Raw genomic sequence first — 27,759 nt, 5'->3', positions numbered from 1 at the left:
AGAGCTGCTTATATGTTGGTAGGAAAGGCAAATCTACCCCCTAATTAATGCCTAGACATTGCATAACCATTTAGTTAAGTGGAGTGTGATGGTGCACCATTCTACTGTGCAGTGGTGCATGCACAGTACATAATCTGCATAAAAAAGGTACCTACAACTTTATCACACAAAATAATGTTTGAAGTACGGTATAGAACACTTAGACAAGTCAAACGAGTTTTACAAACAAGTGCTATGCAACAACATGGTCTCACATAGAAATGTCCATATAGCTTGATTTTTTTCCAGTACAAAAATATGACCTGTTTGGTTGTTTTTTCACACGCCCACTGGTAACACTCACACAACCCATCAACGAAAAACTGAATAAGCAGCACTCTGAGTTAATGTTGGAAAAAGTTTATGAACTTTTTGGAGGTTATAAAAAATAAATTGATGAAGCAACATTTTTGGACAAACAGGGAGAATTCCTCATTTTACTATGGTTATGTTTAGGTTCAGGAATTAGGGTTAAGATTAGGTTTAGGTGTAGGTTAGGGTTAGGTTTAGTTGTGAAGGAAGGTGTAGGTTAAGGTTAGTTTAAGATTTAGGTTTAGTTGTAGATTAAGGTGTAGGTTACAGTTAGGTTAAGAGTTGTTTTAGGTGTAGATTAAGGTAGGTTAAGGTTAGGTTAAGATTAGATTAAGGTGTAAATTAAGGTTAGGTTAAGATTAGGTTTAGGTGTGGATTAGGGTGTATGTTAAGGTAAAGTTAAGGCCAAGGTTAAGATTTGGTTTGGGTGTGGCTTAATGTACTCATGTTTGAGCTTAAAGATTGCCATAGCCATTAGCTTACGCTAAAAATGTAAAATTCTACAGTTGAAATTCTGTTTCTGCAGTTAAAGGAATTAAAGGAATTTTCATCCATTAATTCTGTTATTTTATCAAATCTGTAAGCAGAATGCTGTGGAGCTGCTGTTTTCTCAATTCTTTCTGAGCTACATGATGAGTTTTGGCAAAACAGTGCCACCAGTGGACGGGTGCTCCTGTAAATCATCAAATATGTACAAATATTTTTGTGTAAACATTACAATTTTCTTGGGGTGCACTTTAGTGATATATGTATGATTTTTATGAGATCTTGTTCACTAGGAGATCAGGCTGTATCGAGACATCATGAAGTCAAATTTGGAACTCTATGGCTACAATCAGCAAATATACATTTTGAAAAAAAAAGCCTTGCCTACTGTGAAGCATGAGAATGGATCCATCACGCCTTGGGTCTGATGTTGCCATATTGCAACATGAATGACTTGTCATGGTTCTATATCCTTTTAGGACTGTTTAGGATTCTTCCAGGGATTTTGCTTGTAGTGACCTTTATATTTTGCTGTAGTTCACGGAGTAGCCATTATCTTGCTAACTACAAGGCTAGCAGTTATAAACGACATTATAACAAACATTATAGTTTCAAAATAGTATGTTATTGTTTACAGAATAACTGTAGTTTTCAGTAGGTTTTATCCACCATATTTTTAGACATGTTTTATTTGCATGTTCTTTTCACTCAATCAATCCCTTGCCCCTCTAGTCTAACAAACATCACTTAAGCTAATATAGTAATGGAATGACTATAATATAGTACTAGAAGGAATGTCTGTGTGTCATGCTGGCTAGGCGTGGTAATGAACCAGAAACACTTGCAGGGATAGAACGATGCAAGACTTTATTAAGAAGGGTAGGGAAAACACAAAACAGGAATATAAACAAGATGGGATAACACAGGGATACAGGAATCTACTAGACAGAATGATAAACCAACTAGAAGGTGACAACTGAAACGGGACTGAGCCAAACAACAAACCAGGGAACTGGGAGGAATACAGAGCTTGGTACAGGGTGCTAGGAACTGGGGGCAGGGTGCTAGGAACTAAACAGGGTAGGGAAACCAAGGAAACCAAGTGCCAGTGCTCAGAAGGGACAAGGGGATAAGGAGAACAAAAAAACACAAGCCAAGCTTGGGTGTAAAAACAGGACAGGCCCGAAAGGGAAAACAAAACACCAAGCAGCGCTTCAGAAAAGGGCAAGGGCAAAACCATAGAAAGTCACGAAGCCGAGCTTCACAAAGGGCAAGGAAAAACCCATGCAAAACTAGACTGGGGCAAACCAAACAAAACCAACAAAGTAACAAGACGGGAAACAAGAAGCAAGGTAAGAGAAGCAAGGCAAGGCAAGGTGCAAGCAAACCTGACGCTTTTCTTAGAGCAGACCATGGAACGCACTGAACAAGGTGGTTGCGACAGGCACCTACCAGTCTGTGGACTGGGCATAAGAAACAGGTGTCGTGAATCGTGAGCAATGAGGAGGAAGTCCTTATTTGGAACTGTGGGCGGAGTCCTGAGATTGCCTCGGGGAGAGCATGGTAACAAGGGCTTGACACTATGCTCATAATATGTTTTTTTAGCTGAATCATTTTTTTTTAGCAAAATAAAGATTCACTCCTCATGACCTCTGGGCAGCCTTCAATACCTCATTCCTCTCACTCATCCAACTTGGTTTCACCAATACTCTCTCTGGGATCTCTGGGATTTCTTAGTTTTAAGATGTCTCTAGTGTTGCCTGCCTTACTGAATTAAAAGCACTGGAGTCCTACTCTCTTGGAATCCTGTGTGAAATCTAGACCTCCCATGTTGCTCTTTTTCATTCTAGCAACATCTTCAGGCATCACTTTGCTCTAAAGCAATGTTCCACATTCTGACATGGAACTACATCCGGTTCTGCCTCCAAAATGAACTTGTACCATCACAAACACAAAAGCAGGTGATATAAATATTTAGCCAAGAAATTATAAACTACCTTTTAACTGGGTGACCAGTAATTTGAATTTAATACACCACATGGACAAAAGTTTTGGGACACCTTACACCTTATTAGGAGCTTTACACCAACAGGAACGTTTAAGACCCATATCCCATTTTAGATCCATATACACCAAGACGGAGCAGGTTGTTGGTGACTTTTTGGCACTATGCACCTCAGCACTCAAGGATCGTGGAATATCTAGGACAGGAGTTCTGGGGTTCGATTCCTGGTCTGGGTCACTATGCTGCGCTATGCCAATAAGAGTCCTTGGAGAAGACTCCTAACACTACATTGGCCCACCTGTGTAATACGAGTAACCTTGTAAGTTGCTCTGGATAAGTGCGTCAGCTAAAATGCCATAAACGTAATATGCCATAAATGTGTCTTAAGTGATTAATAGGTGTCCCAATACTTTTGTCCATATAGTGTATCTTCCTGTTTCTCAATTGAAAATTAATACAAAAAATGAGGTACAGAAATGCTTCACTCAGATAATGCTTCACTTGTAGCCAATCACAGTGGAGGAGGAAAATAAACTACTAGCCAATCATAGGCAGAGGCAGTAAACTATTAGCCAGTCACAGTGGAGGAGGTGGTAAACTACTTGTCAATCACAGTGGAGGATGGGGTAAACTACTAGCCAAGCACAGCAGAGAAAGTGGCAAACTACTAGCCAGTCATAACGTAGATAGTAGTAAACTACAAGCCAAACTACAATCACAGTGGTAGAGGGATAAACTGCTAGCCAGTTATAGTCTACAAAGCATATAAGCCAGCCATAGGAGGTGGTAAACTATTAGCCAATCACAGTGGATGAGTGGGTAAACTACCATCCAGCCATAACGTAGAAGTCACTAAACTCCTAGCCAATCATGCTACAAGAGGGGGTAAACTACCATCCAATAGTGGCGCAGGGGGCGGGTCCTATCTGAACCCGGAGCAGAAGCGCTGCAGCCCCGCAGAGGAATTGTGGGTGTGTGTGTTTTTTTTTTTTTGCCAGTCTGGTCCGCGCCCTCATAGCAGCGCACGGAGCGGCATCGCTGCGCGCGAGAGCATTCCTCCTGCTCGAGCTGCTTCCATTACACTACACAGCAGAGAGAGAGAGAGAGAGAGAGAGAGAGAGAGAGAGAGAGAGAGAGCGACACACACAGAGAGAAAGAGAGAGAGAGAGAGAGAGAGAGAGAGAGAGAGATGCGCTCCACTCTGTGGGATATTTCAGCTGCATTTTGAGGGGCGCGATGACGCGAAATCCGGACCACTTTCAATCGTTTTGGGCTGAAAGTGCGGCTGAGCAGCGCACGTGCGTGGATGTGTGTACGGCGGACTGCGCCTTTTAGGATCTCATCCGGTGTGGATTCTCGTCAAGGACGTCGTACGGGTCTGTGTGTATGCGCGCGCGCGTGTGTGTGTGAGAGAGCCTTTCAGCACCCAGCAATGACTCAGAGCTAGCCTGCTCGTGCTCACTTCAGCAACACACTTTACTTCACCTTTTCTGTTGTTGTTTTTTGGACAGAAACTGCTTGTTCTCGGGAGTTGTGTGCGTGCGTGCGTGCGTGTATGTGTGTGTGTGTGTGTGTGTACCCGCGTGCTCGCGTGTTTGTGTGCATGTGAGCGAGTGCGTGCGTGTGTGTGTGTGTGTGTGTGCGCGCGCGCGCGCGTGTGCGTGGATGGAAGTGCCAGACTTGAGGCAGAAGGAAGTCTCCGGTGCTCTGCTGCTGCTGCTACTGCTGCTGCATGGCTCGGACGGTGTGTGTGAGTGTGTGAGTGCTTGGGACGGAACTAGGTGAGAAGGAGGAGGAAAGTTCTCAGAAGCTCTGGTTCCAGTGAAGAAAGAAAACGCAGAACAAGGTAACGGATTATCTTTTCTCCTGCCCTTCTCTTGTTACTCATGTGTGTTTTCCCATGCCTATAAGGCAGATCATGCACTTGCTAGCACCCCTAGGTGTGTGTGTGTGTGCGTGCTCGCGCACGAGAGTGCGTATGTCTGATAGAAACAGGCAGTTCGGTCCCTATCAGATTTTTAAAGGCTTTAAAGGTGGGACTCATCCTACAGTGTGTTTAAGCATGCCTAATATGTGTACCCAGCCTAATGAACGAACGGAGAAGTGTGTGTGTGTGTGTTAATGAAGGGACGTGATTTGCAAAACGATGACCGTTACGTTTGGCTTTGTGCCAGCAGACCTAACCGCATTAACCAAATGCAATGAATGCCGTGTTCAAGGCTTTATTGCACACTGTACTAATAGCAGGAGATACATGGGTGCTGTCCAGTGCTGCCAGCAATGCAGCGGGATTCAGCACCACGGACAGCTCCCAGTCTTTCTTTTTTCCGCCTTACTTCCAATCAGGGAGGGAGGTGTTCCGTTGAGCAAGTGCCTCAAAGCTGGCTGGACCTCCTAGGGATTTAAGTCCACTTTGCCCCCGAGGTATTACTTAAGCAGTGCTGCTCATGGTGGGAATATGTTGGGCTTGGACAGGGTAATTCATTATGCCAGCTGATGGCATTTACAAATGGTGTGCCTATAGGATATAGATCATTTTAATGCTGAAATACACTGTTCCTGTATTAATCTCTGTCACTGCCTTTCCCTTGCCATGGTCTATCTATCCGCCTTTCTCGCTCTCTCCCTCCCTCTCTCTCTCTCTCTCTCCCAATCTCTCTGTCTATGTGGGTTTGACCATAAAGTACTACACTCAGTTATCATATAGAGGTTTTCTACAGTGGAGATGAATCATCTGTTCACAGGAGATCTTTGTGTGGACCAGTGGTTCACCTCTATGATGGGAAGCCTCAGTGAAGCATTCAGATGATTCTTTGAGTTGCTGTGCTTTTCTTCAAGGAACCATTGAAGAACCTATTTTTTTTTTCTGAGAGTGTGAAATGGTGGGATTTTAATATAAGGTTGAGGTTCAGCTCACAAGATAGGCTTTATAAGTCCATAAGGTCTTCCTCTCCCTCCTTTCTTTCTATACACACACACCTGGAATCAGATGAACATGATTAGAGATCATGATGACATTTTGAAGGTCATATCCGACAGAAATCTGGCAGTCTTTTCCAGTGTGCTGCAGCAAACAACCAGCAATTAGCTGTGTTGTCAGGAGCGTGACGGCCTTGCTATGGAGACACTCAATACTGAGCATGCTTGCCAAATATTGATGGCCTGGCACATGAAGAATGATCAAGAGAGGGTGCGTTTGTTAGAGCACTGCATGAACTATGACACACAATACTGACAAGTGTTCTTGTGTCCGAATTGTTGCATTTTTGGCAGGTCTGCTGGATACTTACGTAGAGTTGTGCCACACCCAGTTGGCTCCAATTGACAAGACAGACACAACTGATCCCTGTGGGATCACGCTCTATATAAAAGACATAAGTAGTTCGTCTAATCAATGGCAGAATTGCAGTGGTGGTGTGTTGCTATGTGCACATGTTTGCTTGCTTCAAAGCAGAAGAGTGAATGTGTGTGGATTTCTGCTGGAGGTAAGCAATTTTTGAAGCAGCCTTCATATTTCTCTCTCTCTCTCTCTCTCTCTCTCTCTTTTTGCCCCTTAAGCCAGCGTTTGGCTTCAATCTCTTTCTGTTTCTCTCTCCTTCATATGAAAAGTAGGCTTCCCCTGTCTCTCTGACTCCTTCCCTCGCTCTCGTTCTCTTCCTGTCTCCCCCACACACTCGCTTGCACACCATGGCAAGTCCCTCAGCATGACTCGCCCCCTCTGTCAGCACACTGGGAATTAGAAAGTGGGAGTCTATTACTGGGCATGGGGTGACCGCGAGGCACAACGGCCTGCACAATACTCTGCTGCTTCTGCTCCCCCCCGACAACATCATCCACAGCACCGTGTCGGCCCGGTGCGGCCACTTACGCAACCATCCATGGCCTTCTGCTGCTGACAGTTGATAATATATTGTTGCTGTCATAATAACAGCTCAGATATGGAAGTGGAAACTTTTTACGAGATGGGAAAAAGTTTTAAAACCCTTAAATCCTGAGGGTCCAAACGTGGGACCACAGTTCAGTTCATTACTCTCATACACTGTCTGCACAGGATCATTGTTCTTTGAATGTGACAATATCAGTGCACCCTTAAAAGTAAAACAGAAGTCCTTAAGACCCACTTGTGCCCCTTAAATGAGTTCTAAAGGTGTGCGCCATTCATTTTCTCAAGGGGGATAACTAACTTAGCTTTTTTATTAAAATAGAAAAGCCTTGAGTCAAGACAGGGAGAATGAGTCATGCAGAAATGGAATAAGGCAGTGGAAGATGGTAAAATTGTACCATATTTCTTAGCTAAAGGTTTTGGAGATGTATGGGGCTCTTCAAGGGTTCTTTGGAAAAGGCATAGAAAAAATGGCAACCAAAAAACAATCTGAATGCTTTTACCTCATAAACTCCTCAGAACCACAGTGGGCTTCCTGGCTTTATTTTCCATTGTTATAACTTAGGAGCAACTCTATGCTTTGCTTTACATATAGTTACTGATTCGTAATATTAGGATATAATAAAGGTCATGGTGCATAAGGGGTTAATGGTTCTTGGCCTGGATTATTAATTGCTTCTTCCAGTTCTTTAAATACAAGAAAAAACCTCTTTTCAATGCTTGTTTAAAAACTTTTAAAACATGGTTTTATATCACATGAAAAATAGTTCCACCATTGTTAGAAGCCAAATAACCCTTTTCGGTACTATATAGAACCCTTTTTGCATGTGTACACTGGAGGGTACCACTACAATCACAAGAAGGTTGTGTATAGAATTGTAGTATAGAGTGTAACATAATAGTGTACATATAGTTTTATAGTCCTTAATGAATATTAAAATGAAATATTAATACGTGTATAATAAAACTGGGATTCCAAGTCAAATGTACATTCATGAAACAAGGTTTTGATATGGCAGTGATCTTATATAACAGTTTATAAGAGTGTTCATTATCCTAAAGTACTTAAAACTAAAAATCTGCTTTGGGTGACATTTTAGCCCCAGGGAAACTTAAAAAAGAATAATGAGGTGATGTGTGTTGTGATGCCATCCCTAGTTAGGACTACTTTACTTTTTCTGCTTGTTTCTCAGTTAGAACCCATTGTCAAGAAGATCTGAAGGCTTTGAGTGGCTCAGGAGTTTAAGCGCTACCACTATGGCCAAGTTGAGTTCAAATCTCGAGCCATGCCACTTTGCCATCAGCGACCGGAGTCTGAGAGAGCACAATTGGCCTGCCGTTCTCTATGTATGTACATGGCGCTCACTCAGCTCATCACTCTTAAGTGATGTTGAACAGCACAGGCATCTCTTAGCTGGGGATCCAACGCTTTCCTCTGAGCATGTTGGATGCCTGCCAATACTGTATCGGTGGCAGTTCGAAAAGAGGTAGTAGCATGTATCTGAGGAGATGTGTTAAATACTTACCCTCCTAGTGACAGTATCATTGCTAGTGGTAGTGCTAGGAGAGCTCTGTACAGGTGGGTTAATCGTCAGTACCAAATTGAGAGAAATAAGGGACTTAGTAGAGCTTTTGCATTACCATTTTTCATTACTTCCGCAGCATAAGCAGTGAGGGTTTGGTATCTCTAGGCACCTCATGATTCGATTCAAATACAATTCATAGGGCTGTGATTCGATGATAAGTCAATTATGCATTATTTTGTCTGTCTGAGCAGTTCTTTTTTTCTTACTGGGTGACTCTACTTGGTATTTTTAAAGCAACATATTTGTAAAGATCCATCAACAATTTTCTTTCAATATATTAAGTGATGTGGTAAGTCAGCTGGAAGGTTTTGTAGTGGGGCTGCTAGTGGAAAAACATAGTAATACGTCTTACCCTCCCTATTAGCTTTAACACATTGGGTAACTTGAGTACCTGCGGAGAGGCAAGGTTTAGACTGTGGGCTTAACAGGAATTTGCCATGTAGAAATTTGCATAGCTCAGCAGCAACAGCAATGTTGGAGGGTCATCAGTTACTTAAACGAAATCTTTCTCAGTGATCTGCCTTTCCTCTCCTACAGTATTTAACAACTCAGCCAGATCTGCAGCGGTGTGGCTCTCTCGCATACACTGCTCTTGTTTGGACCACATGAGACACTAGCTGCCACTCATCAGTGATAAAATGCACAGTGTACTGTGACATAAGATTCTGTGGTAATAGATGTCCACGCATCACATATTCCAGCTATCCGTTTTCTTCTTGATACCATGACTTGGCTTTTGGTCTCGTTGTAGAGTGTGGGGGTCGCTGTGTCAGTTAAATATCTTAGAGACGGGACACGCTGTATCTCAGCTCCAAAGGTGTGTACAACAGAGTGAAAAAGCTCTGATTCTCAACTACTGAATAAAGATGTGAATCCTTGGTAAAAAAAAAAAAAAAAAAAAAATATATATATATATATATATATATATATATATAAATTGTAATACAGTTTGTAATTTGTTTCACAATTCACCCTATTCGAAGTTGGGTGAATGCTTTGACATTGCTAACTCGACGATCCTTTGTTTGCCAGCAACAAAAAATCCTGAATCCTGAATCATGCATTAAGATGCCTTTAAGAATCACAATTTTCCCATTCATTTTGTTAAATCATAATGGGAGATGAACTTGCAGGTACTGGTTAAAGACATCTACCACAGCTTATTATATAGTACCATAATCACGCTATTAATATTCTCATTCTTAGTTAGGACTTACTTAGTTTACTTTTTCTGCTTGTTTCTCAGTTAGAACCCATTGTCAAGAAGATCTAAAGGCTTTGAGCGGCTCAGCAGTTTAAGCGTTACCACTATGGCCAGGTTGCGAGTTCATGCCACTTTGCCATCAACGGCCGGAATCTGAGAGAGCACAATTATTATATAATACCATAATTACACTATTAATATTCTCATTCTTGCAAAGTTTTTGTTAGGTTCTTGTTAAGATGTGGTTCAAGTGATTGATTGTGTCCAGTGCTGCCCAACACCACAAGGAACCCATAATAGACAGTGTTTTGCTCCCTCAGCTCTGGGAATCATACGCTCTGGGCTTTTCTCTCACCTTGTGTTTCCCTACTCTGGTACACCTGATTCAACTCATCTGGTGATATTCAATCTCTTCATAAGTTAAATCAGGAGCACTGGTGTAAGAATAAACACAAAAATACACAGTGCACTGGGTCCTGTACTGGATTTGGATTAAGAACCATTGTTCTATGTTTTTGTTTATTGGTTTGGTTGAAGAGACTGCAATCAGAAACCTCAACACTCCAGACACTCTGCTTCTGTCTAAAGGGCTGTACACACAGAGCAGACCCGTCAAATTAATGGTAGGAGCCACATAGTTTGAAACAATTCACTGTAATGCTGTGGATGTTTTTGACACCTGCTCACCTAGTCTTTCTTCTGAAATCCAGGGCATTACTAGTAGGTCTGTCCCCTCTTTGCAGCAAGTAACAGCCTCTATTATTCTCAAAAGGCTTTACACTAGATGTTGGAGCACTGCTGTGAGAATTTGATTGCATTCAGCTACAGGAGAATTAGTAAGAGCCAGATTGAGAGAGATAGACTAATTGACCTGCTGTGGAAATTGCTTGACATTGGGGAGGAGTTGGGCAGCTTCTCCAGAGCATCACATTCTATTGACATCAGGGGTACTGCAGGGATTTAGGGCTCCATACCTGATTCCTTAACTCTAACAATCTGCCAAAATACTTGATAAATCTTTAGGACCCCTGTCAGTCACAGGTCTTTAGAAACATCCTAATTCCCCCCATCCCCCCACCATACGGCGCTCCTGATTGGCATTGATTTTCTATAGAGATTAACCCCCGAGACCTAGGTTTATTCTTCAGATAGTAATCCTAAAGCCAGAACTATCATAAATTATTTAGTAACCGTTTAGCATATCTCGTGGAGTCCCACAGGGTCCTATTGTGGGGCCAATTAAACTGATGTTAGTTACAACAATACTGTAGAGAATGATATAGTGTGGGCTTACATACATGGTCTAAATGGGTTAAAGTGTTAATCAAGCTGGGTGCCTGGATACAAGCTGGGACATACAGTGCAATTATAAAGTTGTCTTCGATAAGAACCATGACACAAAAGGCACTGTATTAAACACAAATGTAGTTGTTTACTAAGGTTTTTTTCTCCAAGCATCAGTAAAAAGGCAGGCCGATGGTTCTCCAGTGGAAGAAATTCAGCACCATTGCTACTCTGCAAACACTAGTGCAAGGACATGCTGTAGAAACATCAAACAAGTGACAAAGAAAACCCTAAGGGTCTGTGAGCATCTTTTGCAGTTCATACAGTCTATCTTCATGAATGTGTCTTAAATAAATATTGAACAAGCCTGGCATGGATGGGGAGGTTGCTTTAGAGGTTACCAGTGTGTGGCTGCTCAGCTGCCTCAAGGCCTGGATGGCTTGTAGTCATTCCTGAAGTCATATTGTTGAAGGAGACTCTACAGCAAAATGCCAGAGTCTCTGCAGTTTATAACTGTACAATATGATGATTATACAGGTGTGTTTTTCTGGACCGGGGAGCGCTTGCTCTGAGAGTTTGATACATTTGGTCAAGTGTGAAAGCTGTTTCCAAGCCCGGGAGGGGCCCACAGAACTGATCTCTAGTCCTTCTGAAATCAGTGGCCTGGGGTTCGCTTCAAGCTGATTCTGGTCAGCTCTGCTGTGCAAGTGGAAGCTATCTGCCAACCTGCCGATTGGTTCATTTTGTCACATGCCTGCTTTGACTTATCACCTGCATGGCTAAAAACCTTCACCTACGAGAACGGCTCCTTGTTTTCCAGTGTTTGTATCCGAGGAAAATAAGGAAAAGCAATAAACAGATGAACCTAGATCGTACTGTATTGCAAAAATGTGCGCAGAAAAGTAACGTTTGAAATTGTTCAATCAATCTACGCTTCACATGGAATTCTTCTGTGTGAATGCATACCAGTGATAACTGGTCCTTTCCCCAGACAAGCCCAGATGCATGAAAACCTGCTTGCAGTGTTCAAATCAGGATTCTGCTCTGTCGCTTTATTACAGTTTGATACAATGCAATTTGTAGTGGTTATTCTAGGTAAGACCACTTGGAGTTCTTTCTGCTTGTTCCTTAGCAGGAACCCTTTGTCAAGATGCTCAAGACGACTCAGACTGAAGAAGACTCAGAACCATTTCTTAGCAATTGAAAGGCTTTTACAGCTGCTACAGACATAAAGTGGACGTTTGTAAAATGTTCTATTATGTAAGCAGCATATACAGGTATAGTACAGTAAACAGATATGTAGTCTTGAACCATATTAGGATGGGATTAGTTTTACATGGGGAGATGGGGCCATGCAATTATTACTTGAGTTTCTCTGTGACTACATGTGAAGATTGATGTGCCTTTTACCTTCTATAAAACGAGCCGTAAAAATAATCTCAGGTTATATTAATCCTGTGCAAATTGACATGTGTGTAAACATTCCATCAGATCATGTGAAAAAAATGTTTTTCCTCAGTATGGAGGCACTCGAGGAGGCAATTAGTTTTGTCGTGCATGGCAGAGATATCTCATGTGGTCCAAGTCTGTGACAAACCTCATCAAATCAGAAAATGAGCCAAAGAACTCCTCAGAGGCGTGATACTTTAGAGGCAAGTTTAGGCAAGTCGTTGTACATGTGATGAACATGTAGCTGCTAATTTTCAAACTAAAAATTATCATTATTATCATTATCATTATTATCATTATTATTATTACTAAAATTTCATTATACATTTATTTACATACATACATTTTTGGAGGTGCCAGAAGTGTGTAAGTGTGTAAGCGAGTTCTACTCCCATCTCAGCTACTCATCTACTGATTTTAGACATCTATAGCTTTAAATATTATATTACACTATTAATTTTTCGATAGTGTCCGGGACTACCTGTTCCCTTGAGGAACCCTAATAGATGGTGGCATTATTCTATCAAGAAACTCAATAGCAAAATGTCAGAGTGTCTGGAATCTAAAACTGTACACTATGAATATTATACAGGGAAAGAGTGGTAATTTCTCAACAGATTAAATTCTGTATTTTAGAATGGCTAAATCAGAATTCTGCTCTCAGTCACTTTGAAATGCTGTGACAAGCCGGTATTGAGAACATTTCATTTTGTTCAAAATACTTCCTAACAACAGGAACAAAATTTCAGAAATCAAGTGTTCACAACTGTATGAACTGTTAAGTCCTTGAGTTCTTCTAGATGGTGGCTATTGGTCTTTTGTGTCTGTTTTATTATTATTTATGAACTGTTTCTCCAGTACTTGTCAAGTACTTTTACACCTGAGCCTTTATTGCAAAGTAAACATTGTTAGATTGCTTGTGCAACTCCATAATCTTGTTGATGAGGTGTTGATGGAAGTATTGAAGGTTTTAAGTTAATTAAATCGAGGTGTTCCTCACTGTGGAAGCTTTTACCTAGAGTGTTTCTGGAGTTGTTGGAGAAAAGATGGAGAATTGCATATTTAAGCGTTTAAGCGTTTAAGAAGTTGCATCAACACCACATGTGGTTAGCTTGCAGCAGTATTTCACAGGTAATTGACTTAATATATTACATGCATGTCTCGGCTCATTTGATGCAGACACTGGAATACATCTTCAAAGCATGAGATGCACTGATCAGCTTTTTTTTTTGTTCAGAGACAGAATTTTCATTCTTTGTCCTCATATTAGCCCAATTTCCCAACCTAAAGAAATTCTCTTCTTCCTTAGGCCTTTGCTCCAACCCTATAAAGTATCACTGATATGATAATGATTTTAAAAAGCTAAATATTCCAACAACTGACGACATTAATGGTAAAAATATGCTTTGCTCAGAAATGAAGCTTAGTTTAGTTAAGTCTTCCAGTGCTGTTGGGGGAACAATATAAATCTATGTTCTCCCTTTAGATCTGATTGTCCATCCTTCGATGCAGTAACTTTATTTCGAGTGGTCATTTGTAAATGATTAATAATCTCTTAACTATTAAGTTTCAATTAAACTTATCTATTATCTATATCTGCTTATCAATTAAACAACCTATCAGTGCAGTGGCAGCAGGGAAGCATCTGAATACACTGAGGTAAATATCTTGAAGATGTTTTGTTGATGCATTACTTACATTAGGTAGATTCACTGTTAATCGGTTACATCAACTAGATTTATAAAGAAATATCTTACTACCATTAAGCAAAACCTAGCCCAGCCTTACACTAAACCTACCCTAACTCTCATCCTAACCGTAACCCTCAACATCATCAACCCGAAAACACAATATTAACCCCTAGTTGTAATCCTAACCATAACCTCACCCAAAACCCAATCTTAACACTGACCCTGGCCCCTTAATCGTAATCTTAAGCAGTTCCAGTTCCAGACTGGTGTCAGCAGTAGGTCTATACCAGCTTGTTGAAAATGTTCCAATGGTCTGTATTAGACCTGTTAGATGATCAGGGATTTCTCAGATGAACATCTACTCCAAATAAAGTGCAGCTCAGTAGTTCAGTAGACGTCTTCAGTAAATGTCTCTTGATTATTTACTGAATGTTCAGGTGATTTACTGCTGCTACATCACTGAAATGTTCTTGAGATGTTACCAAGAGTCTGACCATTGTTTATTTCATCTAAAAAGGACCACACAAAATTGCAGTGCATTCAAGATTCAGTGCATATGAAAACATATTACATTTAACCATGCTTTATAGTGGAGGTTTCTGAGACCCCTTACAAAAGATGTGTACAACAGTTGTAGAGGCTTATGAAACATGGCAAATCCATTATGATCTATTGAAACAATGTTATGTCAGCTTTTTAAAACACATGAACACCTTCAACATCAGCAAATTTCTACTCTCTCAGCATATTCAAAAAATATATGTTGGGTGTGAAGGCAGGGCTAAGTGAGGAGCATGCAGGGTAGAAAGCATCCAATCAGAAGCTTTTCTGCTTCTGACATGGCTACGGAGACCAGTGCGAACATTAATATTTAAAATGGGTCGCCGCCCACCGCAATCTATTTCATCACCAATTAAGTCAGAGTTTACAGATGCAGCAGAAATTACATTTCAACCACTTGTGGGCACATGAGTAATCATTTAAAATCATTGATATTCTAAATTTATCAGCATAAAATGGTTAATGTTGGACAAATCACTAAATACCACAAGGAGTATTAGTTTGAATGTTTTCTTGCACTTTAAAGAGGACCTGGGGTCTTCAGAGTCTTTTTATAGTCTGCTATTATTCACCATTATTCATACCCCGCCTCCCCACTCTTCTCCTCTAGCCTGGTCTAATCTCCTCTGCTGTCCTCATCTCTCCTTTGCCCTTCTCCACCTACATCTTGTCTAATGTGCTCTATTGACCTTTTTCACTCATTTTTTTCTTCTTCTCCTTATTCACCCCCTCGCTTCCCTCCTAGCTCCATGTCCCATTACTCTCTCTTTCTCTTGTTCTCCCTCTCCTGGCTTTTACTCAGCCATGTTCTCTAATCTCCATACATCAGCAATGTAAACACGTCGCTCCGAAGTCCATGCTTTAGAGGACCTTCATGCTGGGCTCTCAGAGAATCTAAAGGACTAACAGCTAATGGCCCTGGATGGTACCCCATACTGTTCCTAATGCCAGAGGGCCCCAAGGCATGGCGGTGTGAAGAGTGACGGGCTTTGAATGATTCCTCAGTTAAACGCTGGCCAATTATCTCAATCACTGTTGTGTGAACAGTAGGGAGGGTTGTTTGTTGGCAGGACGTTAAAAATAGACCCGTATCGAGCATGAGACATAACTGCGGACTGGCTTAGTAATTGGTTGTGCGTTTGATACCCCCGCCTCATGTCTGCGTGATTGTACGCTGAGGATTCCTTACATGTGCTTGAACTGAAATGCTGCAGGCAACAATACAGCAATCACACAGAGGGGAAAGTTAAGCAATGTGTGTTATTTAGCTGTTCTTAACTCAAGCAAACACATTTCAACAGATTCAGTGAATAGTTCTATTTCTTTTTCCTACACTAAACACAGTAAACAACCATTGCACAGCTGTATGTTGAACTTCAACCTCCTCATTTTACCCATCCATGGCAGTGAACATCCACATCGTGAACTGGGGGTGGGAACCCACACCCAGAGTAGTTGGCAGGCAGCTATCCCAGCACTTGGGAGCAATTAGGGGTTAGGTGCCTTGCTCAAGGCCACCCAAACCATGCATGCCAGTCCTAAGGATCAAACCAGTGACCTTAGGGGGCAAGCCTGGCGCTAAGCCTGGTCCCAAACCGAGTTCTAAGATTTTGAAGAATTAAAAATCCTTTAAAAAGCCTTTGTTTCTTAAATAAATAAAAAGCAGCTGAAACCTCTCAAAGAAATGGAAATTTCCCCCGCCCTTGACTTCCTGTTGGTCCAGGGTATCAAACTGGTAACTGGTCCCAGACCCAAGCTTGTTTCTCTAACCTTTGGGCCACAGCTACCCCAAAAGAATATGAAATGCAAGAGATGTGTACTGCATGTTGTACTGTGATGACTGGGTGGGAGGGTTTAGAGATCCCCTTGCATCAGTATTGCTTGGTTACTTACAGTGTGCTGTTGTGTCTGCAAGGTTGCATGCACAGTATAAAATATCTAGCAAACATCACCACATCCACAGGCAACATATGACTCATTAATTATAGAGAACTCATTAATTCATTAATTGCTCATATTTGCTTTCCCACGTAAATCCAGGGAAAGCAAATATGCATAGGTTCACAGGGGAACGTAGGGGTTGATTGCCATGCGGCTATTTCCGGGTACACTAGAAAATAGAAGGTGTCTGGGAATAGTGTCAATGAAGTGTTAAGTCATATACTTGAATATACACTATTTTGCATAAGTTGTGGGCACCTGTGAAAATTATGATGAAGAAGCGCCTTATCTGGCAGTAAGTGGTTATATACTTAGTAAAGACTAGTATTAGAATTATTAATAATCACATTTGTAGCATAGCATGATATGTGTACATCACTGTGTTCATTAACACATCTCCAAGGGGCAATAAGAGACTTTATACAGGAAAGGTACAACAAGAAATTCTTATTTTAAAGAAAGTTGTTGATGTTGTAATGTTGTTAACATACTTCACTAAAAGGAGTGGAGAGACCAGTATAATATCAATGTGCTGCCCTTTATTAGGATATGAAGGTAATTAGCATGCCCTTTAGAATAGTAGCACTAATGGGGTTGGATGTCACTCGGTATTGAAATGGCTGTCATGTGTGCATTTGAACATTTGAGTTTAGGACAGGTGTTTAGCCTTGGAGGGGACAACCAAACCTCTTCTTTTATCATCAGCAGCTACTACAATGGTGGCAACTGCAGAGCTACACGCTGCAATCATCTAATGTTTCAGTTTTAAACTGAGTCAATACTTAAGAAGAACAGAAACATGTATTGTTAAACACAGCATCAACCCTTTCACGGCATTAAACCTCACCGAGCTTTCTACAGCTTTTTGGGGAGCTGAAGGAATTGTACTAGTTTCTAACAAAGGCAGTAAAGTTGTTATTGTGGTAAACTTTAATAGTTTGAATGGTGCTCTAATATCTGGTAAATTATCCTTTATCAACCATGGTGTGGTGTCAGAATTTTCTTAACATTGTAGGTTCTCATGAGATGTCTGAATTCTATTCCCCACCAAAAGAGTCTCATGTTTTTTTGTTCACTACAATGAAAGAATACTACTGCAGATATCTACAGGCTAGCTGGATGAAACGTAGCTGTAGCTCATATCAGGAGAAGCTCTGATCTTATAGGTTTAATAAAATTTCATGGAACTCTAAGCATCATTAAGTGAATATATTGTTTGGTGTGAGCTAATTAAGTCAAACTTAAGTTTAACACTTTAAAAGAAAGTATCAGGAGAAATATAATGGGACTGGGCTAGTAAGGTTAGCTAAGGGGAAACAGATCTAGTATATGTAATTTGTAATTTGATTCATCCCTAGTTTAGGACAGGTTTGGATGGCGGTGTTTATTAAATGTGTCCTGGAGTGTGTCCCAGATAATGAGTTCATTTTTAAATATTTTTGATATAGAACTAGTAAGTATATTACTGTGGTTGGGGTGGAAAATGCCTGTTCAGCATGGTTTGTTTTAGCTGCTCATCCATTTTCTTTCATATGTTGAATGTAACCATTGAAAGGGTTTTGCTAGAGGGCTGGATGTATGTGAAATTGCGAGTGAAGACTGTTAGATAACAGTTTCAGGGTTTTGATATGTTTTCAAGCTCTGAAAATAGATGGAGGACGGCATTTGAGGTTCATGATATGTCAGTTTCATGTATCGATCATTATTCAACTATATCTAAACTTTTCCATTTTAGCTGCTTCTGAACATGTTTCAGTGCATACATATGGTACATGGCATATGCATGTGATTAAGCATGTGTGTGAAATGCCACATTTTTTACATTTTACATTATACATTTACATGAAATGGTGTTGAATAAATTACATAAAATGACCTTGAATAATAAAATATTTTTTTATTATGTTAGGTGCTTTGCTCAAGGCCACCCAAGCCATGCATGCCAGTCCTGAGGATCAAACCAGTGACCTTAGGAGGCAAGCCTGGTGTCAAGCCTGGTCCCAAACCGAGTTCTAAGATTTTGAAGAATTAAAAATCACATTTGTTTCTTAAATAAACATTTTTTATATAAATCTATAAATAAAATATATTTTTTTTTTAATCTTTTTGAAATATTTCTGAAATACTCATTTTTTCTTTGCTGTTTTGTACTAAATTATGATGATTGTGTGCAGCAGATATCTATAGTGTTGGTTGTCATGAATGCACAGCTTGTGTTCTAAAAAGAATATCTCAATATACCAATAAAATAGCTTCATTGGGATCCACTAATTTCATGCAGGACATCCACTCTGTGAGACAGAGTTGAAAAGTGTGAGCGGTATCATTTACGCAGAACTTTTAAGGCACCTGAACAGAAAGCATCCACATTTAGCTTGCAGGTGGGGAACAATGTGTTGCAAGGTTTTATTTAATGATCATGTCACCATAACCTCAGCTTTTCACTTTCCAAATAGTTCATTGTGTTAAGGGCAGATTCTTGTAGGTATCAACAGGAAATAATACATTGATATGCAACATTATGTTTTGCAATACTGTATCAATTCTCTAAAAAACTGGTATTGATTTTTTAATGAATAGTTTACTAGCAAACATTGGTGGCAGACAGTGGTTCATTTTGTATTGTGTTTAAACTCCGACCACTAGATGGCACTGTTGTACTCAGTCTCTTTAGCTCCCACTGTTTTGATTGCAAAAAAAGTTTATACTGTGACAAATAAAATGTTAATATCACAATATATCGCCATGCTTACAGTATCGCAGTATATCACAATATATTAAATCAGAACCCCTGTATCATCATACATATAATATGGCCAGGTTCTTGCCAATACACAGGCATAGTGTCAACAAACTATGCAATAATTCTGAGTATGTCAAAATCTCTGGCCTAAAGTAATAAGCTGCTCTGTTCTTTCACAACCGAGAGTCAAAGTAAGTCAAGCTTGCTAAGGTTGGTTAAGCCAGAGTCAATATACTTGAGCATGTGCTGGATGATTGCTAAGGAGAGATGTTCTTGATGTTACGGTGCGATGGGGCATTCTCCAGCGAGTAGCTGACTAGACCGTGGCTGGATGATGGACAGGTCTATTTGGAGAGACAGTATACCCATCCCCTCATGCCACTCTGTAGTCCATCATGGTGACATCTGGTATCAGCTTGTGAAGTAGTCTTGCATATCCAGATGCCGTCTTTTTGGGTTGAGGTGTCTGGAATTCTTTATCTCTGTTGGGCGGCTATCATGCAGCTCAACAGCTTTATGGGAATTTACGAATCCTGCCAAATTTCAATGAGCCAAATGCTTATCCTCCACTTTTTTTCCCCTCTTCAGAAAAGGACATTTTCTGAAATCAGCAAAAAACAGCATCTTCGTTGGACACAACACAGAGAGTTACAGGCTTATAAATGTGAAACCCTGTTTGACTGCCGGTGCTTTCAGAAACACTTACCCACAGAACCCCAGGTTATTAGAGAGACCTTGAATGCTGGCCAGCCCAATGATAAATGAAGCAACATCTCAAAGCACCAGCGTATTATGCAACTATAATTAGCAATGCTAGTTGCTGTGTAGCACATTTATTAAATATCATACTCAAGTAAATGGGCACGCTGGCTGGAAGGATATAAAAAAACACATTTGAAAGTATAGAGTGCTGTAAGAACTGCATCTTTTTCAGTGTGGATTTGTGAATGTTGTTTACAGGTAAAGCTGCATATGTTTGCAACACTCCCATATGTTTGCCCCCTTGAGCACCTCTGTTTTACACATGAATAATCAGTCCCTACACTGTATCACTTTTCATAGTAGCAATTGCTGCCTTTTCATTGAATAATAATTAGTGTAGATCGAACTGCTATAAGCTTGTGGTTCTCAAACCTTTTAGACCCTGTCCCACCTATGATCTAATTACAACCCCCAAGTACCACCTAGAAGTCATCTAATAGGAATAGGAGTCCGCACATTGCATATTTTTGCCAGTAGTTCTTCAGTTGAGTGAGGCTTACCTGCTTACCTGCTTTTGGTGGTGTACCAGCTCTGGAAAACCACCTTGGGAATCCTCTAGTACCACCAGTGGTACACATATCACCATCTGAGAACCACTGCAACACATTTTAATCACAATCAGTTCTTAAGTTCTCAAGTCTTGAGCTGTACTTCTCAAACTTTTTAGACCACTTACCACCCATGATCAAACTAGAACCTCTAAGTATTATCTGTGTAAGCCAACATCTGGCCTACTGTTCCTGTGAGATTACTGTAAGATTCAAGTTTATGCTAGTTGATAATCTCAGAGTTATAAGGCTTTCTCAGTCATTTCTAATTTCTGATGGACTACGGGTGCAGCGGTACGTGTATTTGTCCCAAACTGCCACAATATTGGCGGGGGGGCAGTATTCAGTGCATGCATTCCCACTGACAAAAACACAGCATGTGTAGCTTACAGCTATGTCCAAAGATAATGAGTGTAACATGAACACAAAAGTTCACAACCGCAAGTTTCACCCGGAAACCAAATTTCTGCACCTTCGAAGCATTCCTGGGTGAGTCAGAAATGGAAGGCAGCTGCCTCAATGCTTTGCTGCATATGCTGTCTCATAAGTACCTCAGAAGGCAGCACTATGATAAAGGTATGCACAACCAAATTGCGCTTTTTAGCATACCGACAACTACTGTCAACTGGCGGTGTAACTAATTAAAATAGTAGACTTGCAGCGATGATCATGGGATACATAGGGCGACGGAGGGGTACCTCTACACTGCCTTCACAAATCAGCAAGATGAAGGTACCTTAGCAGTCAGCATTTCATACAAACATTCGATTCGGACATGACTCTGCACCTTCCGGCCTTCGAATACTGGCTGAGTTGGCATTATTTATGACGTTTCAGACACAGCCAAAAGCAGTGACCTGTGTGACAAGTGCGGTCACAGGCTCTAGGAGCACATCGAGAAGTCGTGCGAGCGTCGACCGAACTGACGAGCGGTTGCTCGACCGTGCTTGAAGCGCATATCTGTGGGAAAGGCCACTTTTGCTGTGCCGCGAGTCTCTGCTGCTGAACTCAGGTCAGAAACAATCCCCTCTTACTGCAGTGACTGGATATTACCCATTAATATACCAGTAAAGCCAAAACTGACAGCAATGGTCATGATCTGACCAGCTCGGTTTCTCTACAGCTTTATAGTATTAAAGTCATTTTAAATGAAAGAGGAAGTGTCTTTCATGATGCTAGATCGACCATTTAACAATGATATTCAGTGAGGGCTTAAATGGAAACCCAGACATGTAGTTATCAACACAGATCAGAACAAGTCTAAATATCCCTGAACTGTATCAATGTGTTGATCAATGAGTGGAATACAAAACAAGGAGGAGGCATTTTTTCATTATTTTATAATAATTTAATATTTCATAAAAGAACAGTAAACAGAGTAAAAGTGGATACAGTAAGCTTGGGGGACCCTGTAAGCTGTTAGCAACATGCATGTTATACCCATGTAAAATGAGTTAAAACCTAAGAAACCTGCAAAAGATATAGGTTTCATAGGACCATTTTAGGACCATGCCATCAGGATACGATCATACATGAGAAGACGAAGATGGAAGGAACTCCTAGAGAACCTTGGGGTAGGAGTTTAGGTGGCATCTTCTTTGAGCTAGAAGGCCAGACACCCCCTCTGATAAGTGGAGCTAGGACTGGGAGATTGGAATAAGTTAAAGGAAGGAGATGGGGTGGAGATGTGGCATGGAAACTTCGTCATGGGACGTGGAAAGTGAAACAGGTAATTTTAGGATGGAGGGAAATACAAAACGCTTAAAACGTTTTAGTTTAGCACTCAGCCTGTACCTCCCTGGCTGTCGTACAGGTAGCACTTGCTCCAGTCAACCTTTGTCCGAGCAGTGCTTCACTCAGTGGGCTAGCATTACCTTTTAGCCTTTTTAGCCTTCCTTTCATATTTTCAGAAGTTCCCTTGCTTTTACCCTTGAACGGCTCTCGCTAATGAGCTGGGTGTGTGTAAATGTTTGAGAGCATGAGTCAAGACATAACAGTTTTGGGGTTTTGAAATTGGCCTGTTTTACAGCTCTGCTGTACTTACTGAGAGAAGAGACAACGGCGTTTGAGGTGCGACTTTCATGTACTGAATTCACTCTCATTATTCAACTATTCCAAGACCAAAACAGCTTTCCATTCTAGGGTACCCTTGACACATATTATTCATCTTCCTTTCAGTTATCTATGTGGTGTATTTTTTGTCTTTGTTATTATGCAGTGGTCGGTGTAGTGTAGTGTACAATGTCGCTGCCCTCTCCATGGCTTCTTAGGGTTTGAATCCCTGCCTCGGCAAGCACACAATGCCAACACTACATTGTCATACCTCTGTAACATGATTAAGTTGGAAGTTCCTCTGGATAAGAGTGCCTACCAGATGTCTTAAATGGAAAATTGGTACAAGTTAATGAGTCTGACTAGTTGTAAGACTTAGTACAATAAATATTCTTAAGTTAGGTTTACTAATTCTTTTAGTTCTGACAACAGAACATCAGTCAGAATGAGTGAGGAAAAGCTAAAGCATCAAGATTAATAGCAAAGTTCATTTGTTTGACAATGAACTCATTTCTATGCAGCTTTCACCTTGTCCATATTAAACAGATCAGTTGGAGAATATCCTCTTGCTGGCTGTTGTTTCCTGACAGCCTATTTTAGCTGCAAGTTTTGCTATAAATAAGCGATTAATCTTGACACCCCCTTTGTCATCCCCTTTCCTGTCTCAGCAAGAGAGCATGGGTGATGTCTGAAATCACTCTTTGCTAAGCACTAACTCTTTCCTCATCTCCTTCAACTGTGACCCACGCACTGCATGAAACTGCTGCTGCCGGGGCTATTGCCAAATACCACTGTCAATCTTTCTCTCTCTAGTGTTACTCTCTGGAGGTAGTCTCTCACATGTGAATCATGGTGCTATATTCATTTCCGTCATATTCAGGTCCAAGACGGTCTGTTTGTCTACAATGGACCATTTTACACCAAATCACTCTCAATGACTTTATGACTTTTACATCTTAGCCACTGAACTATGAAACAACAATGAAATTCCCCTTTAAAACCTGTGTAAAGTAGCTACCTTTTAGGCTCAGTATTAAAGGGTTAATGGGGACATGGGAAGAGGGGCATTCTAATGAATGCACTTGGCTACTTAAAGTTGCACCCATTGCTGACACAGATGTGTGAATGCACACACACAGCTTGCCCAGTCCCTGTAGAGACGTACTACCAAGAGTATAGGACTTCATGGTGCAGATAACCATGAATCTATTGGCCAGGGGGTTGAGCTGTGGAGCAGTGGAAAGTTGATCTCTGGAATGATGGTTGGTGCTCCATCCAATACTTCTTAGACAAGTTGGGGAGTTGGGGACGAGGTGGGGTGATGACCATCCAACATCCTGACCTCACTAATGCTCTTGTTGCTGAATGCAATCAAATCCTCACAGCAGCACTTCAATGGGCAGTGGAGACAGTTACTCCAACAAAAGATGTGAAAACTCTTTTGTAATATCCTTTCAGAATTCTTCCTTTTCAGCAGAAACAATGAACGAGCAGGTGTCCTAAAACTTTGTCCATATAGTATATTAAGAGGACATTGAGGATGCAGAGAAAGAAACACAAGGGTGTAAATCTTTATGATGTTCATAGTTAATATGATGATTAGAATCATGGTAATGAAGGTAGTAAATCTTTATCACTGTCCTTCCACACCATGCTTTTGCTTGAGTGTCCTGACCTTGTTCGATCTCGTTCAGTGTATTCAGAATGAAGGGAAAACATCTAGAAGTGTAAGCTTGAATCTAAAGGAGCACTTTAACGCTATTGAACTGAGAGTCTTGATGGAGATTCATTCACAAGTTGACAATGGTTCCCTTCATTTGGCTTCAGAGGAGTTAGAGTGTGTGCACATCTACATTAGTGATAGTGTGTAACATTTACAATAACCATTATATTTAATGTTTTAAATGTATGGTATTGAGCAGACACCCGTTTCCAGACTACTTACAAAAGTGCTTAAGAACTCATTCAGAATATTTAAAGCTAGTATTAATAGCCCCCAAATTGAAGATACTTTTGAGCCATGACTCAACATATTTGCAAGCAATACACAAGTCCTAGAACTTTTGTGTAGAGAATACCAAGCTATGCAAAAACCCATTGAGAAGAATAAGACAAGTGCACATGCAATAAAAGCTTTGATGCTTTATTAATTATTGAAAGAGGTGAGTCTTTAGTTGACTTTTAAAAACAAAACTGTCCGGGCACTCAGGGGGAGTTCGTTCCACCATCTTGGTGCCAGGAGAGAGAATAATCTGGATGCTTTTCTTCCATGCGTTCTGAGAGATGGTACTTGAAACACGAAGGACTTTGACCATTGCTATCATGTAGGAATGAGCTGGACTTGCAGAGATTTAAAGTCAACAGCATTTGAACATGCTGGGATACAATCTTGCTGGTATTTGAACTTGATGGGATACTAAATCACCAGGATTCAAACTCATCGCTATATACCATCTTTAAACTCACTGGAATCCGAACTTGCTGGGACTTACACTTGCCCAACCTCAAACTTGCCAGACTTAGAACTCACAACCTAGAGTAATGTACTCTTTTGGGAATTACTGCAGTGTACAATACACTATATTAGCTGAAATCAGCAGTTCTCAGCTATTTACTCTTAGTGGGGGATCGGTGGTTAGTGTACTTTGTTATTGATTACAGGGTTTTGAGTTCAATATCTAAGTTATTTTAAGATGCCACTTCCTATTGGGCCCTTGAGCAAAGTCTTTTACCATCTTGTCTTCAGGGGCGCCATAGCATTGCTGACCCTGCTCTTTGACCCCAGTTTTCTCATCTGATTTGTGTGAAGACTTGTGTTTTTTGTTGAACTGCACAAGTAAAAATAACAATAGAGACATATTTTTACTATAATTTTTTCCTAAAATCAGCTTCAGTATTAGCCCCAAAATTTTCATTCCAGTTGTACAGAGTACAGACTTCACAGAGCTTAAGATCAAGGCTTAGTGAAGTCCTACTTTCAGGGCAGCTTTGATTTGATTACTGTGTCAGGGTCAGCTTCATGTTTACAGTTGTCACAGTCTGCATATATGCAAGAATGACTCTTAAAATCAGCACAACTGTGTTTTGGAAAAGAGGGATTACATTTGTTGAAAGGTTGCCGGATTACACAAAGCTCAGCAAATAAGGAGGCGAGATTTACATGTCATTAGCATGTGTTGAGGAGCTGGGTGTTGGGTGTTAGGAGGACAGTAAACAGAGTAACGACAGATTCGGTTGAGCTTAAACATTCCCTTCACTTTCCCTTGGATAAGCTTGCATCACTTTGTGGGGCTATATTTTAAAATGCCTCGCTGGCAGATGTTAACATGGAAAAATCCACAAGTCTGCAGTCCTCCAAATACCGCAGTCATCCATGGGTTCAATTTGAGTTCACTGGGCTTGAACTGTGCGTGTGTTAAGCCCTGTGTGTGAACTAGTCTGTGCAAAATTGTTCTAAGATGGTTCTGTTGATGCAGGTTAAGAAATCCTGTTGGAGCTGGGCTGTGTAAATGATCCTGCATAACCCGGTCATGTCCAGGTCACCACCTGTGCAGAGGTCAATCAGGGCCACATGGAAACATTGCTAATTAAACAGAAATACAAGCCTTAATTGAATTTTTTTTTTTTTGGTCAGTGTTAATGATTTTTTTTGGCTGCTCAACCTGACCACACAACCTGTTCAGAAATTCCATTAGCATTTAAACTGCGCTGGTGACGCAGAGAGAAAAATGCTCACATTAATTATCCAATTCTACGTTGCATTTCAGAAACAGCTGCTTTGTCAGCAGCATTCCCGGCTGTTTGAACAAGCCTATAAATGCTAAACCCTTTTTTTTATTAACTCATGTACTATGTGTTACAGCCATTGAAAGTACCCATTATACCCTCTTTGCTTTGGTTTGGGTCAGAGACAACCATCCTTTCAAAGTCAGGCCGACTTAAAAGGATAATGTCACTGATCACAGAGCATTTATTGAGTTCAACTTAGTTAGTCAAAAGTTTTCCTAACTCAGGGCTCTAATGTGCTACCACTATCCAGAAGCATACTGCTTTGCTATCAGTGGCCGAAGTCAGAGAGAGCACAATTGGTTGTGCTTTCTACAAGTTGGTAGATAGCGCTCTTTCTCCTCATTACTCTTAAGTGATGTTGGCCAGAACAGGTGTCAGGTAAGTTGGTGCGGCTGAGCTGGAGACCCGGTGCTGCATTGGCAGTTTGAAAAGAGACAATGTCTCTTGGCTTTACATGTATTGGAGAAGACATGTGGTAAGTCTTTACCCTCCTAGTGTTGGAAGCATCGCTAACGGTTTAATTGGCAGCACCAAATCGGGAGAACTCCCATTTTTTTAGTTCTGCATTTGAATTGAAATATTGTGAAATATGTTTAGCTTGGGTTTGAGCCTCCTCTTCAGTTTGTTTACTGTTTATTCCCATCTGCCAGTTAGAACTCCCATGCAGGGCTGTGGTTTTGACGGGATTTTAACTTATATTCCGTTTTCAGTTTTCTCCATCGTTTGAACCCTGTAACTGCTCTGTACATTGTGTGAATAATTCTGGATAAAAGAACATAAGAACATGTTTCACAGTTTTGGAGGTACCTTGGACAGAGACAATATGCATATCTGTGTACAAGAAAGAACGAAAGAAGGCAAATTTATTCAGAACTGTGTTTTATGTAGTGTCATTTTTTTTAGCTTTGGGGTGGCACAACAGTCTAACTGCCTGCTAAACAAATCATAAGTTCAAATCCCAGCCAAAGCCTGCCAGTGTGGGTACGTCATGTGATAGAGGGGTTCTAACCAGCAGATGAGGTAAATGTAAATAAATTGAGGGGGAGGAACACAGACCAAACATTTTACACAAAATTTGAATCAATTTCAGCTGCATTTACTAATGTTTTTGAGGCTCAACTCAATATGTAATGTTGAACAACCTGAGATACCCGAGAATCTTTTATTAAACTAAGTTTTTTTTTTAACTAAGTCACAAAACACTCACACAACCTGTTACTTTATCATTTTTGACATTACTTTGCATTTTGTATGTAGGTGTAGATGGCTTTGTTGATCAAACTGTGAGCTAGAGTAGAGTGGTTATATAGGCATATGTAGGTATGTCACTGTAGTTGGATGAACAATGTCCAGTAAGTGTACTGTTCTTCTTATTTCTAGCTCAACCACTAAAGGATGACTTTCTCGCAACTGCAAAGATAACA

General features: G+C 40.7%; 1 protein-coding gene across 1 annotated transcript in view; it reads left to right on the top strand.

The window, feature by feature from the left end:
- The first annotated feature begins 3,862 nt into the window (after positions 1-3,862).
- The window catches only part of LOC140575369 (leucine-rich repeat and fibronectin type III domain-containing protein 1-like protein), a 244,871-nt gene continuing 220,974 nt past the window's right edge, over positions 3,863-27,759 (top strand). The window contains exon 1 of the mRNA XM_072695666.1: positions 3,863-4,688. The gene's annotated coding sequence lies outside the window, so the exon portion shown is untranslated. The remainder of the gene's footprint in view (positions 4,689-27,759) is intronic.

The sequence above is a fragment of the Salminus brasiliensis genome, chromosome 13 (genome assembly GCF_030463535.1).
Source record: "Salminus brasiliensis chromosome 13, fSalBra1.hap2, whole genome shotgun sequence".
NCBI lineage: Eukaryota > Metazoa > Chordata > Actinopteri > Characiformes > Bryconidae > Salminus > Salminus brasiliensis.
This window is presented reverse-complemented; position numbering and strand designations above follow the sequence as displayed.